Here is a 6,953-nt window from a genome sequence, read left to right on the forward strand (position 1 = left end):
AAATTGAAACTGGGGCACGTCGAGCAGTTTAGGAGTTAGTATCATCTACCTCTCTTTACCAAGCACAAACCTTCAAATCAATTACCAAATATGATGGGGAATCAATAAGCGTCGCAAACAAAGACCATCACACTCTGAATTGAGAGAGATAAAATGAGAGAGTCTCGGCGGTGAAAACCTTCGGGCACCACGAGGCGACGAGAGTAGAGAAACCAAAATGAGAGAGCTTGTTTAGTAAAAACTCGCAAAGAGTGCTATCAAGCGATGACAGGAAGAGAAATGAGAGAGGTCAGCCAGCGAAAACCCGCAAAGGGCGTTGTTGGCCGAAAAGGAATGACGCCACCCCAAGAAGGTCTCGGCAAAGTTCCACCGGTTTTGGAATCACAAATCTGTTATGGTTCAGGAAAACGCAAGTTCATGGAAGGTCGGATGTCCAGTCCAAAGAGCATGTCATGTCATTTAAAGCCAGCGTTATCTTCCTCAGATAAGTCTTTTTCGTCCCGGAAAGGGTATTCTTTTTCTGATTTGTTTTCCCCTTCTTTGTTTCTTTTCGAATCCCTTTTGCATTTTAACCCCGAGTTCAGGACACACCGGAAAGAGCAGGTGGCAGGTTTGTTTGCACGGAATCCCGTCTCATGAAGGAAAGCACCTCATTTCGTCGATATGATTACCCAAGCATGATGAATCATGACGTCCCGGAGTAGAGGAAAAAGAGAGAAATCTTGAAATCTTCCCCAGCAAGTCCACCTTCGGACAAATCCCCACAGAGTCTCCCCCTGTACAAAACCCCACAAAGTCTCTCTTTTTGTACAATCTCCCACAAAGTATCTTAAAAAAAAAAATATTTGTAGTTGGAATTTCATCAGCACACCCCCAGCGAGTTCTTTTGTAAATATTCCCCAGCAAGCTTACCCCAACAAACCCTGGGAAACCCGTTTTGAAACCAAAACCCAGCATACCCCATTGTACAGAATCCGCACAAAGAATCCACTTTGTAAATATTTCCCCCACATAGCTTCCTCTTGTACAAGTTCCCACAGAACACCTCCAATAAAATCCCCGTTGAGAACCTTCAATCAAAACGGGACAAAAAGAAAAAAAAAGGGCCTTACGAGGCAAATCATCACAGAATCCGGAAATACAAGCCTGAGCAGTCTAAAGGTTTCACCGTTCAATTCGAATCAATGGCGGGACTTCGCAACAGAAGTAAAGACGCAACGAAGCAATTAGGAACGATCAAGGTCACCAAACCGACCGTCATTTTCGAACTAACAATTGTTCTTTGTCTGAGAAGTTGAAACAGGTGTTAATCCAAGACAACCATGCAAGAAGCAGGTGTCGCCCAAAGAAGAAGGTACACGGGTACAAGCAACATTTTGGCAATAAGGAATTCACTCGAAAGGTAGGTTTCCACGAAACTCCCTTTTTATCTTCTACTAAAACAAGAAAATTCAAAAAAAGAGGTCGCTTAACTTTGTCCCCAGCCAATCAGTATTAGGGTTTTAAACCCTAAACTGAATTTTCCTTTTAGTCAGCATTAGGGTTTTAAACCCTAAACTGAACTTTTCTCTTTCAGCCAGCATTAGAGTTTTAAACTCTAAACTGAGCTTTTCCATGCAATCAGCATTAGGGTTTTAAACCCTAAACTGAATTTTCCTTCTAGTCAGCATTAGGGTTTTAAACCCTAAACTGAACTTTTTCCCTTCAGCCAGCATTAGAGTTTTAAACTCTAAACTGAGCTTTTCCATGCAATCAGCATTAGGGTTTTAAACCCTAAACTGAATTTTCCTTCTAGTCAGCATTAGGGTTTTAAACCCTAAACTGAACTTTTTCCCTTCAGCCAGCATTAGAGTTTTAAACTCTAAACTGAGCTTTTCCATGCAATCAGCATTAGGGTTTTAAACCCTAAACTGAATTTTCCTCCTAGTCAGCATTAGGGTTTTAAACCCTAAACTGAACTTTTTCCTTTCAGCCAACATTAGAGTTTTAAACTCTAAACTGAGCTTTTTCCATGAAATCAGCATTAGGGTTTTAAACCCTAAACTGAATTTTGCTTTTAGTCAGCATTAGGGTTTTAAACCCTAAACTGAACTTTTCCCTTTCAGCCAGCATTAGAGTTTTAAACTCTAAACTGAGCTTTTTCCATGAAATCAGCATTAGGGTTTTAAACCCTAAACTGAATTTTCCTTTTAGTCAGCATTAGGGTTTTAAACCCTAAACTGAACTTTTCCCTTTCAGCCAGCATTAGAGTTTTAAACTCTAAACTGAGCTTTTTCCTTCTAGTCAGCATTAGGGTTTTAAACCCTAAACTGAACTTTTTCCTTTCAGCCAGCATTAGAGTTTTAAACTCTAAACTGAGCTTTTCCATGCAATCAGCATTAGGGTTTTAAACCCTAAACTGAATTTTCCTTCTAGTCAGCATTAGGGTTTTAAACCCTAAACTGAACTTTTTCCCTTCAGCCAGCATTAGAGTTTTAAACTCTAAACTGAGCTTTTCCATGAAATCAGCATTAGGGTTTTAAATCCTAAACTGAATTTTCCTCCTAGTCAGCATTAGGGTTTTAAACCCTAAACTGAACTTTTTCCTTTCAGCCAGCATTAGAGTTTTAAACTCTAAACTGAGCTTTTTCCATGAAATCAGCATTAGGGTTTTAAACCCTAAACTGAATTTTCCTTTTAGTCAGCATTAGGGTTTTAAACCCTAAACTGAACTTTTTCCTTTCAGCCAGCATTAGAGTTTTAAACTCTAAACTGAGCTTTTTCCATGAAATCAGCATTAGGGTTTTAAACCCTAAACTGAATTTTCCTTTTAGTCAGCATTAGGGTTTTAAACCCTAAACTGAACTTTTCCCTTTCAGCCAGCATTAGAGTTTTTAACTCTAAACTGAGCTTTTTCCATGAAATCAGCGTTAGAGTTTTAAACCCTAAACTGAATTTTCCTTTTAGTCAGCATTAGGGTTTTAAACCCTAAACTGAACTTTTCCCTTTCAGCCAGCATTAGAGTTTTAAACTCTAAACTGAGCTTTTTCCATGAAATCAGCGTTAGGGTTTTAAACCCTAAACTGAATTTTCCTTCTAGTCAGCATTAGGGTTTTAAACCCTAAACTGAACTTTTCCCTTTCAGCCAGCATTAGAGTTTTAAACGCTAAACTGAGCTTTTTCCATGAAATCAGCATTAGGGTTTTAAACCCTAAACTGAATTTTCCTTCTAGTCAGCATTAGGGTTTTAAACCCTAAACTGAACTTTTTCCTTTCAGCCAGCATTAGAGTTTTAAACTCTGAACTGAGCTTTTTCCATGCAATCAGCATTAGGGTTTTAAACCCTAAACTGAATTCTTCCTTTGATCGGCATTAGGGTTTCCAAACCCCAAACCGAACCTCTCCTCAACTTGCCGGTGTTAGGGCTCCAGCCCTGAACTGAACATGTATGTCCTCTTTCATCAATTTTATGAACTTCCTGGTGAATAATTAACGAAATTTTCCTAGTGAAACTGGGGCAGAAAATTTCGTTCGTTTGTTTGTTTTCTCCCGCAGGTCTGACCTCGAGCCACATGGATCGAAATGACCCACGAGATAAATCCCAGTTCGGAATCAAAGAAGAAAAAAGACAAAAAAAAGATATCCCGAGATATCAGAGTAAAGGGAAAGCAAATCGACTCCAACATTTGACTAAGGTCCTGAACTCTGCCAGTCACATTTTATTCGGTATCCCGAAGATTAAACAAGTCGCCGCAACTCGCAAGCATCAAGATTCAGATCAGAGTCTACAAGCAGAATCAGCTAAGACCCAAGATCAAGTCATAAAAGAATCATAGATAGGAATCTTGTAACTAGCAGTTGACATACATATAAGTAGTTAGTTCAGTTTCTAATTTTCGTTTGGTTGTAATAAGGCGGTCATTGACGTAGCAGTGACAACAACAGCAGCAGTAGCAGCAAGCATTGCAATCCCATGGTAGTCCCAGCTACCAAAACTTCCCGAACTATATTGACCTGATTCCTGTTTAGCCCAGGATATGTAGGAAATCTTTGAAGCAAGATTCGGTCAGATCTTTTAAAAACATGCTTCATACGGAGTGGTCTATAGGCAAAAATCGCTCATACACGCTCACTTTATCTTTGCACGAAAACCCTTCGTGTTTCCGAACAAAGAGGGGCAGCTGTGAGCACGTGATTTTTGTTTCGCACGACAATCGCTCCAAAAGGAAATAAGAAAAAATAATAATTGGCCCTGCTGTACAAATTTTGGATTTCTGTGCGGCACCTTGTTGATTTATTTGTGACTTCGGCCCATTTTTATTTATTTACTTTATTAAAAACAAAATTCAAAAAAAATATATGTGTCCTGCATAATTCGAACCGTAATCCGTCGTTGAATAAGAAAATCACGAATGGGCATCTTCGTCCGTGATTTTATTTTGATTAACTTTACCTGTTTTGAAATATTTTAGTGTGTGTGCAAATAATTGTATTGAGTGTGTATTTAATTTTTAATTTTGATTTTTTGCTTAGTTTTGCTTTTAAAATATAAAAAAAAAAAGAGAAAAAGAAGAAAAATCAGCAATTATTCCGGATTGGGCCAATTTTAATAAATTGGCCCAAACAAACAACGTTCAAACCAAGCCTGCCCGGTCCAGGTCCACCTGATGCCCAGGATGTCCAAACGACGTCGTTTGAGTCATGCCTGATCTGGGCCATTGATCTCAGATTGATCAACGGCCAAGATCAATTCCTCATAACCCACCAATAAACCCGACCCGTCTCACCCGGACTGACCCCAACCCTCAACCCTCAAAACGACACCGTTCCATTTAAGCCTTCAGATCCAGACCGTAGATCTAGATTGATCTAACGGTCGAGGTTCACCCACCCACTAACTATATAAACCATTCACCATACCCTGCCCCCCTAGCCAACACCCCCGCCTTCGTCTTCACCAAACCCATCCCCTTCAAACCCTAGCCGCCCCTGCACACCTTCACCAGAAACCCGGCGGCCTGAACGCTGGTGACCTCCACCTGAACACCATAGAACCCCCATGCCATCCTGAACCTAAATCTACCAACCACACCCTTCGAATCCTACCCCACCTGCTCGAATCTTCATTTGAAGATTCGAGTCGGAACCTAATCTACACCAATCAACCCAAGCTTCACACCAGACACTCCCCAGACCCCCCTTGGGACCAAACCATACTTGGTTTGGTCCGAATCTGATCAGGGAAGCCTGAATCCCAGATCTAAGTTTAAGAGGTTTTGTGTCCTTCGTCACTGGTTCATACCGGTTCAACCGAAGAGATTAAGGTCTAATGGACTTCAATCAAAGTGTTTCTCATCTGAGAAACACTTCGATTAAAGTCCATTCAGCCTTAAGAAAGTTTGTCCAAATCCAAGTTCAAACTGTTAAACTTTTCAAGTTTTAAGGTAAGTCTGCTTGCTTTTCCTTTATTTGTTTTTAGTCCGTATGATTTGTTTTAAAAGACTGTTCATATTTGTTTTAATCAATTTTTGTTTGTCCACTTTGTTTGAACATCTGTGTTTGTCTGAATCCCTCTCCTCCTATTCTGATACGGCATGCGTATTGGTTGTATTCCAAATTTGTACTGACTAACTGATTCCTCGAAGTACCATTCTATTTTAATCAGTATAAGTCGAGTCATGTGTCCCATACTTCTGAATGTCTGATTTTCGGCTACGATTGTGTACGTTAATGCTAATATAGTCGAGTCGACATGAGTCGTCAATTAGTTTCAACTGTCTGAGCATAGCAAATCGATTTGCTTCTGTCGAACATTTTTTGAATCAATTGAGAAACAATTTTGTTTACTTATAGCTGTTGATTTAGATCAGTAATGTAAAAGGGATGTTTGGTTTAAATGCTGAATTGGAGGGCATGTGCACTCTTGCACGGCATTTGCATTGGTGCACCTCATGTGCATTGGTGCACCTCATGTGCTTTGTGCACAACCTGTGGCCTGCATAAAGGTCCTTGTTTAATTTTAAAATGTTTTGACAGCATATGCTGTCAACATATCCTACTGCCCATACTTGGCTTTAGTTTTAAAGAAGTATTTAAACCTTTTAAAAGTGAAATCTGCCAGGGAATGTTGATGGGGTTTAATACTTAATTAGCTAAAGTTTGGAATTGAAAATAGAAGGCACATGGGAAGGGTACTGTGATTTCTGAAAACAGGCTGTTAAAAAGAGTAGGATAGAGACTTATAAAAAGGGGGATAGACATACAGAAAGGGGGGGGAACCTTGAGAGCTGAAAAGGAAAAAACACAAACACAGAGGGAGAATTAGAGGCAGAGGGATTAGAAGATATACATACACTGTGAGAATAGAAAAGAAAAAAGGGAGTTGACAGAAATAGAAAGAGAGCAAGAAAGAGATAAAACAGATTAGGAAATCAGAAATTTGGTTTCGTTTGTCTGAACTTCATCTATTGTCAATACATTAGGCAGTGTTGCTCCTCCTGAAATTCAATCGAGATTATTGTTAATGTTTTGTGGCATTTGGTATATTCCGGAATTGGATTGTCTGGAGCATTGTTGCCATCACACTGTGTGGTGTTTCATCGAGTTGTTTCTCCTTCAACTCTAGTTCCATCTCGCAACAGAATCCTTTCTGTTGTGCTGTTCTGATTGCTGCTGCTATCTTGCTCGCTATTGCTGCTGCATTTTTGTCCCGCTGCTACTGTTAATTCTGCCCTTTTGCTGCTGCTGATTCCCACCTTCTTCTTCTTCTCCTTTGCACTTTCAGCATTTTCAGGTACATATTTCAAGTCCCATATTGATGTAATTGGAACAGTTTGAAAGCATGAAATGAAAAAGGTTGAAGAAGTTCAAGCATTTGCTGTAATATTCATAGTACATTAACAGGCCTTGTGGAAATTGATTTAGCTTATGTTTCAATAGTTCAAAAGAGTATACTGATAGCCGACTGAGTTTCA

Source organism: Nicotiana tabacum, chromosome 16 (genome assembly GCF_000715075.1).
Source record: "Nicotiana tabacum cultivar K326 chromosome 16, ASM71507v2, whole genome shotgun sequence".
NCBI classification, from domain to species: Eukaryota; Viridiplantae; Streptophyta; class Magnoliopsida; order Solanales; family Solanaceae; genus Nicotiana; species Nicotiana tabacum.